Source organism: Hemiscyllium ocellatum, chromosome 5, assembly GCF_020745735.1.
Source record: "Hemiscyllium ocellatum isolate sHemOce1 chromosome 5, sHemOce1.pat.X.cur, whole genome shotgun sequence".
NCBI classification, from domain to species: domain Eukaryota; kingdom Metazoa; phylum Chordata; class Chondrichthyes; order Orectolobiformes; family Hemiscylliidae; genus Hemiscyllium; species Hemiscyllium ocellatum.
In genome coordinates, this window is record NC_083405.1 from 97,942,386 (window position 1) to 97,951,038 (window position 8,653).

The window sequence follows — 8,653 nt, forward strand, 5'->3', positions numbered from 1 at the left end:
GTGTTATAGGTCATGCATCACTTACTTTAAAAATCATGAACAGCGGGTATGATTTTCTTGGCTTATTCACACAAATTGACTCATGATTTTGTTTTAACCTTTGTAAGTTGTTTAAATATTTTTCTGGAAGATGACATATTATGCTATCGAACCATTGCAGATCCTCTACCTTTTCTAATTTGATTGCTAACTGCTCACTTTTTGTCTTGTCAAGTTTGGATGCATTCTCCAATTGTTCTGATACCATTATTTTAATCACTATTTCTTTCACTACCATGAATATATCTTCTCCTGGCTATTGTATATTTCGTTATATCTTTTTAACATACTAACCTAACACACGCAATGTTTCTTTCTCGTATCTGGAGTACTCATTCCATAATTTATAGCACTGAGTTTCTTTTTTATTTGATAAGGTCCAATGAACCTTGTTTTTAATATATCTATTTGAGCCATCAATACGGTGCTAAAATCTATCCCAGCAATAAAATTTTAGACTTTGGCCTTTCCATCTGCTCTATTTTCATTGTTTATTGAGCAATCTTCAAATTCTTCTTGGTCAAATCACATGATTTAGTTACTTTCTCTCTGAAACTTAAACCATACATTGAAAATGTCTTCTCTCAACTTTGGTTTATCAATATTTCTTTAATCATTTTAAGCAGTCCTCTCACCTCATATCCATATCTCAGTTAATAAATATGAGCTCATTGGGAATTTATTTCTCCCAATCATTAGAACATTCTTGACAATTAGCTCTAATGATGATTTGCAAAGTTAAGCCATCTTTCCAGTGCACTGTGAGATTGAGGACAGTAATTGCAAGAAGGTAAATAACTTTATCCCCAAATTCGTCATCTTTTCTTTGAATATTTGTGACATAAAATTTGAGTCTTCATCTTATCATGTTTCTCTGGTGAAAATGTTGTTAAAATTTGAACTAACATTTCTACTACTACTTCGAAAGTAAATTTTCCAAAAGGCACTGCTTCACGAAATCTTGTTGTAATATCCATAATCATTAAAAAGTACTAATTCCAATTCCTGCCCTCAGGAAAAGTTCCTACATGATCTTTTTAGACTCTGTGAACTTTTGTTTTCAATAGCTGGTATAGAAACGAATAATAGTGCAGGTTTAATTAGTGGTTGGGATACCCTCATAGCCAAATGTGTGTGGCATGTCTTGAAAAAATTGACAACATCTTTATTAAGTTTTTTCATTGGCCAGGATTACATAATGCATTCTGTGCTTCCTAATATTTAAGTGACCTGCCATTGGAAATTTGTAAGTTACTTGAAAAGTTTTGTATGATACTCAGATGGAACTGCCACCCTATAGACTATTGCAGACTCCTCATCAGCTGGCATTTGAGGTAGTCTCAACAGTTATTTGTCTTTCAAGTAATAATATTCATGTATTGACTCTGACTCAATTTCTGAGCAGACTTTGGGTATAACTCTTTCAGTCCCGAATCCATTTGTTGCATTTCTATTAAAGAAAATGTGTTAAACTTGGCAGCTTAATTTTCTTTAATTGCAGCCTTTCTATTTTAATTTTTAAAAATTGTATCTGATGTCTGAATTTCAAAATCATCATCTTTGTTTCATACAGTATTCTTCTTCCTGTCTAATTCTATAGACCTGAGGTCTAGAACATAGAACATACAAGAGTACAGCACAGAACAGGCCCTTCAGCCCACGATGTTGTGCTGACCATTGATCCTCATTATGCACTCTCAAATTTCTGTGACCATATGCATGTCCAGTCTTTTAAATGTCCCCAGTGACCTTGCTTCCACAACTGCTGCTGGCAGTCATAGTCATAGCGCAGACAGCAAACATTGCAGGATATTCCTCTTGTAACATCTCATTTTCCTTTATCTCCACTGCTTGTTTCACCACCCTTTGGGAGGACAATACTTTTAAAACAACCAGGTCATTTCTCTAAATAAAATCAATTCCTTCTGTTGGAACTACAATTACTTCATTTATTATTTCATTCTTAATCCAAGTCTTTACAGTGGGACTGACCTGTAACATCCATGCACACCTCAAATTAACATTTTCTTCTTCATTAATTCCCCTGGAAGATAACATTATCATGAGCATCGGTGACTGATTTGCTCCAAAGTTCTTAATATCTTTATAGGTTTACCTCCTTAATTTGAATCATAAAATACTCAAAACATTTACTGGTCTGATTCGTCTTGTGAATATTCACAAAGTCATAGAGATGTACAGAACAGAAACAGACCCTTTGGTCCAACTTCCATGCTGACCAGATGTCCTAAATAAATCTGGTCTCATTTGCCAGCACTTGGCCCATATCCATCTAAACCCTTCCAATTCATGCGTTCATCCAGATGCCTTTTAAATGTTGCAATTGTACCAGCCTCCACCACTTCCTCTGTCAGCTCATTCCATGCATGCGCCACCTTCTGTGTGAAAAAGTTGCCCCTTGGGTCCCTTTTAAATCTTTCCCCTCTCAACTTAAACCTATGTCCTCTAGTTTTAAATTCACCCACCCAGAGAAAAGATCTTATCCATTTACCCTATCCATGCCCCTCATGATTTTATAAACCTCTGTAGGGTCACCTCTCAGCCTCCAATGCCCCATGCAAAATAGTCCCAGCCTATTCAGCGTCTCCCTATATCTCAAACCCTCCAACCCTGGCAACACTTGTGTAAATCTTTTCTGAACCCTTTCAAGTTTCACAACATCCTTCCGATAGGAAGCAGACCAGAACTGCACAAAAATTTCCAAATGTGGCCTAACCAATGTCCTGTACAGCCGCAACACATTTTCCAAAAGAAGAATTTTCATGCTGTCCTGATTCATCTGCACTTCTTATTATATTTTAAGGAAACATCTTCTCTTTGTACTATCGCTGCAGTTTAATAAGTGTTTGTTTTCTTGATGCCTATTTTTCTGAAGATTCTTTAGACATTTGCGCAACCACAAGCAGTCTCCTATTGAACTTGCAGAAATTGCCTTTGGTATGTGTAATGTTACAGTGAAAGTATATAATTTTCTTTATATCACATTTTGTTCAAGTCTTTCTCCTTTATTACTTTGGTATCCTATTTGTTCTCTAAAACCAGTACCTCCTCCATCAATAGATTTTCTGTTCCTCCAATTTCCATGTGGATTCCCACATGATCATCTCCCATCTGTAATTATCTGTGTGAGATATTATAGATACCTGCCAGAACTGCTGCTCCTCTGATCTTGAATAGTGACAATTCTCTAAATAGGTTTTTAGGTTTGCAGGAATGCAATTCTGGAACACAAATACTGGCCTAGACTTGTTGGGCCAAATGACCTGTTTCTAAACTCTACATCTTGTGTAATTCAGTAACATACACAGAGCTGACTTATAAATGTGAAGTCTGGCTCTGACCATTTAGCTAGTTTAAAGTTGTTCTGACATCAGATAATATTTGATGTTCTGACCTTTCTCTTGTAAACATTCTGGCACTTCAAACAATGTTTCCCCATGATGGCAGAAGAGTAGGATGCTCCAGCTGCATGCAGTTCTTCTGCTTTATTTGTTTATTTCTTGTTTCCTTCTCTTCTTCCCCCTTTCTTTTTTTCTGTCTTGGCGTTTCTTCACCTTCCCCATTGCAGTGCCTCAGCCTGTTCTCTCAGCAGCTCGTGGCGTATCTCTGCCTAGTTTCACAGGAGCTCTCAGCAGCCTGGTTTCTCAGTGGTATGTTGGCCTGGTTTCCCAGCGAAATGTTGGCCTGAGGTCTCTGTGGCATTTCAGCCTGGTCTTTCAGTGATATGTCAGCCTGGTCTCTCGGCGATGTGTTGGCCTGGGGTCTCAGTGATATGTCAGCCTGGTCTCTCGGCGATGTGTTGGCCTGGGGTCTCAGCGATACATTGGCCTGGTCTCTTGGCGATATGTTGCCCTGGGGTCTCGGCGATATGTCGCCCTGGGGTCTCGGCGATATGTCAACCTGGTCTCTCAGTGGCTCAAGGCGATGTCTCAGCTCGGCATGTGAATGGATCCTTCCTGGGCATGTTCCCAAGACACCAGGGGAGATGTGGGAGGTGACAGTTTCAGCAGCAGCGACCGCATTGCGGCCCGGTGTGGCAAGAGGTGAGCAGTGAGGGAGTTCCCTCGATATCCATGGCAGTGGCATCAAGAACAGGCAGCTGAGCTCTCCCAGGGAGCAAAATAAGCAGAGGTCTCTAAGGTATCTAAGGAACCTTAACAAAATGTGATATCTTGACCTTTTAATTTATTCTTTTATTTTCCTGTTTAAATTAAGAAATACTTTAATGTAAAGTATTATCTTATTTCTTTATTTTTCTACTTATTCCATGAAGTAATGTTTATCTTTTTAACTCTGTTTCTCTTACTACTTTGTACCTAAGGCTTTTGTACCTAGGTGCCTTTGTACCTAAAATGGTGCCTTGTGTGTCGACGTTGTACACTTTTCACTGCAATCCTGTACTTCTGTACTTGAGTACACGTGACAATAAAATTTAAATCTCAAATCTAAACAGAATCTTCAAGCAATTTCAAAATGCATTATGTTATTTGACCTATAATTATAATTTCCTTCATGTTCTCTAACTTTAATGATCATTAGTAAATATTTTCCTCACTTCCGCATTTGTCCAAGTTCAGTTACAAGTCTCTGCTATCCATTGATCTCATCCAGATTTTTGAGGTGCTGGTGTTGGATTAGGGTGGACAAGGTCAGAAGACACAACAAAACCAGGTTAGAGTGGTGCTGGAAAAGCACAGCAGGTCAGGAATGAAGAAGGGCTTTTCCTGCTCCTCGGATGCTGCCTGACCTGCTGTGCTTTTTCCAGCACCACTCTAATGTTAACTCTGATCTCCAGCATCTGCAGTCCTCATTTACACTGCAACAAAACCAGATTACAGTCCAAGAAGTTTATTTGAAATCACACAAGCTTTCAGAGTGCTACTGCTCCTTCACCTAATGTGAGGATGTGAGTAGATGTGGGTATGATCCCATTGATGCTGAAAGGTGCTATTGTCATTCATTTCCTTAGATACCTAATAAAAGCCTGTGGATCACGTATGCCAACATGAATCAAACATGAGAGAAACATAGCAAAGTGAGATGTTTGATAGGTGATAAAGAGAGTGAAGTGCCAATGTCAAACTTATGGATATTAATTGGCTTGCTGCATCCAGTTGAACAGTTAGGGGTAAAATGAAGGTGCCAGTGTGGAGACTGGCAAGATTAGCCTGAGCAGACTGATTGGGTCAGGCATTCAGCAAAAAGGCTGAGTGGGCACTTGAGTTTGCAACTCACGAGGAAATGGTTTCTCAATAGCCTCTCTGAGAAAGCTAAGTGGTATAGATGCTATTTGTGGGCATACCAAGGCATATTCCACCCTGGACCTGTCCAAAGTTTCCTCATAAGAAAACAAATCATTTCAGCTCTTGGATGGCAAACCTCTAAACTGCTTCCAAAGCAGTTTACATCCTTCCTTAAATAAGCAGGCTAAAGAGCCAATGTTCATTCATTTATTCTTCCTTTTTCTCCCCCAATATTCAAAGAAGCCCTTACAATCCTTCATAGGCTAGACTTTTCCATTTTATGGGGGATTTCATGGCAAGTGTCCAGTCACGACTCTCAATAACTTTTTCTGCTCCTCACCTCATTAATGACACAGCCAGCTTTTGTTAATGTGCTTCTCCTGCAAATATCAGCAGGAGAAATGGAATGCCTTCCAGTCGACAAACCACTGGCACCATAATTAAAGCTCAACCGCACTCCACTTCAGTTGGTGAAGTGCTCACACACTGAACTCAGAGGAAACCAAAATTCTCAGAAAGTTTCAAATGGAAAGCACAACAGTGCTGGAAAATGATCAATGATAATCTGCCCCTTGCAAGGATAATCTTCTTTCTGCTACATCACACTCACAGTAACTCCACCACTGCACATGAACCTCACAAATGCTCACAGACTACTAACCTTGCATACATTTCCAAACAAGCACCAAGTAAATGAGCTCTAAAAAGCAAAATTGAGGTTTATAAGTTGCATCCCGTGTAGATGCATGAGATGGCTGATTCCCTGTGTGCAAAGCAACCATGGCAGGACCATGCAAATCAAAGGTATGCTTGATCACCAAAGTTAAGTCCTGAAGGACTGAAGTGGATTCAGAGTTAGTTTGAGATCACCCATTATAATGTGGCGAGCCCAGTAGCTGATGCCAACTTCAGTGGAGTAAGGATGGAGGAGTATGCTGGCCCTTGGAGTATTCGAAGACATGTTGGTGAAGGGACATTAAAGTGGAGGCTCAGAGAATAAGCAACAAGCAATATCCAGCAGGTAACCACTGACTATCAAGCGGGGAATTATTGCTGTCTAGTTTCTCAGGAGAGATGGGGATTATTGCAAACTGCATAGAAATGAAGTGACTTGGTGTATTAATGAGATGCAAATGTATAGAAATAAGCTCACTGTTGTTTATCAGTGAGATGCTGACCTTGTCAGTGAAATTTTAAAGGTAAAATCAGAATTCGTTTTCTTTATGTGAAGGATAAGATTTTTTTTTAATTTGCCGTGGTATTTTTCCATATTTCCCACTAATGCCCAAATCCCTCAAGGTATAGGTAAGTTCTATCCCTATATTTCAGGCTTTCTTTCTCCTTGACTCTTAATTTTTCTTTCCTTACTAATTTGTTGCTTTTTTTTTTGTTTTTCTTTTGTATTTTGTTCAAACCTTTGTACTTCGACTTAATTTTACACAATTATATGCCTATTCTTTAAATATATCTTTATTCTATCTTTAATCTGTACAGTTAGCCACAATGGAAGCCCTGTGATTCATAAATATATCTAGGAATGCAAAGATTTCCACATGTGAATGTAAAGGGAGATCAGCAAGGAGTAAAAATCTGAGTGTGTGCTCTTTTACATTAGGGTTATCATAGGGTTAAAAACATTGTCATTTTGTTTCACTTATAGTTAAAGGAACAATGATTGATTTTGTCCAGGATAATAAATGAGCAAAAACTCACATGTCTTCCAAAACAATTGTAGAAATGGGGTTCTTTGAAGCTTAATATGAAAGGAAGGAATTTTAAATTTGGGAAGTTTTCGTTATAAAGTTAGAATCCTAATAAGAGATAAATGTATGCATTGTACAAGAGGTTAAATCACTCTGTACTGTGTTAGTAGCTAATGTTGATGTATTCATATAAAGCTCCTTTTGACTTATGAGCAAAGATTGAACAGGTTGGGACTGTACTCACCGGAGTTTAGATGATTGAGAGATGATTTCACTAAAATGTATTGAATTCTTAAGGGACTTGACAGGATAAATACTGAGCGGATGCTCATCAGATGCTCATGAGAGTCTAGGATCAGCAGGCATAGACTCAGAATAAAGGGGCACCAACTTAAGACTGAGATCAGGACGATTTTCTTCACTCAAGGTTGAGAGTCTTTGGAACTCCTTGCTGCAAATAGATATTGACAGCTATGATGACTACAGAGTGCTTCTGTATATTTAAGGCAGAGGTAGATAGAATCTTGATCAGTCGGGGAATCTAAGGTTATGGGGAAAGGGCAGGAAAGTGGATGTGAGGAATGTTGGATCAGCCAGGATCCTATTGAATGTTGGAGCAGGCTCAAGGGGTCAAATGGTTCCTCCTGTTCCTATTTCTTATGGTCTCATGGTCCTATGTCCAGTTGTATCAAAACTTCATTTATATTGACTGAGAAAGATAGCTGAAAATCCCTCAGTTGCTGAAAAGAAAGGAACATCTTGTAAAGTATAATGCTGAAATGCAAGATAAATAGTGATTTCCATATAAACCATATAATCGAAGAGAATGTCATATTAAGTATAAATAAGATAAACCTTGAAGTAAGTTAGAAGTAGTAGTTTAAACAAATGCAAGGAAGAAATTCTTAACTCAAGATGACAAATGTTTAAAATTACCTGCCAGACAGGCTAATAAAAGCAAAGATTTAGCAGGATGGTGGTGGTTCAGCTCGATGTTGTAATATGAGATTTAATGTTTTTTCCCAACTTTGAGTTTAGTATGGTCTCATCTGAATGGTGACCAAAGTAAATATGTATAAATGGCATTACTATATCTTTCAAACAGAGCAAATTTTTCCTATACCAGTCCTGCTAAAAATTCAAAAACTTATCATATGGATTGAATATGTGATGGCTTATAATATAATATAATATAATGGAGCTGAAAATGTGTTGCTGGTAAAAGCGCAACAGGTCAGGCAGCATCCAAGGAACAGGAAATTCGACTTTTTGGGCTAAAGCCCTTCATCAGGAATGAGGAGAGGGTGCCAGGCAGGCTAAGATAAAAGGTAGGGAGAAGGGACTTGGGGGAGGGGCGATGGAGTTGTGATAGGTGGAAGGAGGTCAAGGTGAGGGTGATAGGCCGGAGTAGGGTGGGGGCCGGAGAGGTCAGGAAGAAAATTGCAGGTTAGGAGGGCGGTGCTGAGTTCGAGGGAATCGACTGAGACAAGGTGGGGGGAGGGGAATTGAGGAAACTGGAGAAATCTGAGTTCATCCCTTGTGGTTGGAGGGTTCCCAGGCGGAAGATGAGGCGCTCTTCCTCCAACCGTCGTGTTGTTATGTTCTGGCAATGGAGGAGTCCAAGGACCTGCTTGTCCTTGATGGAGT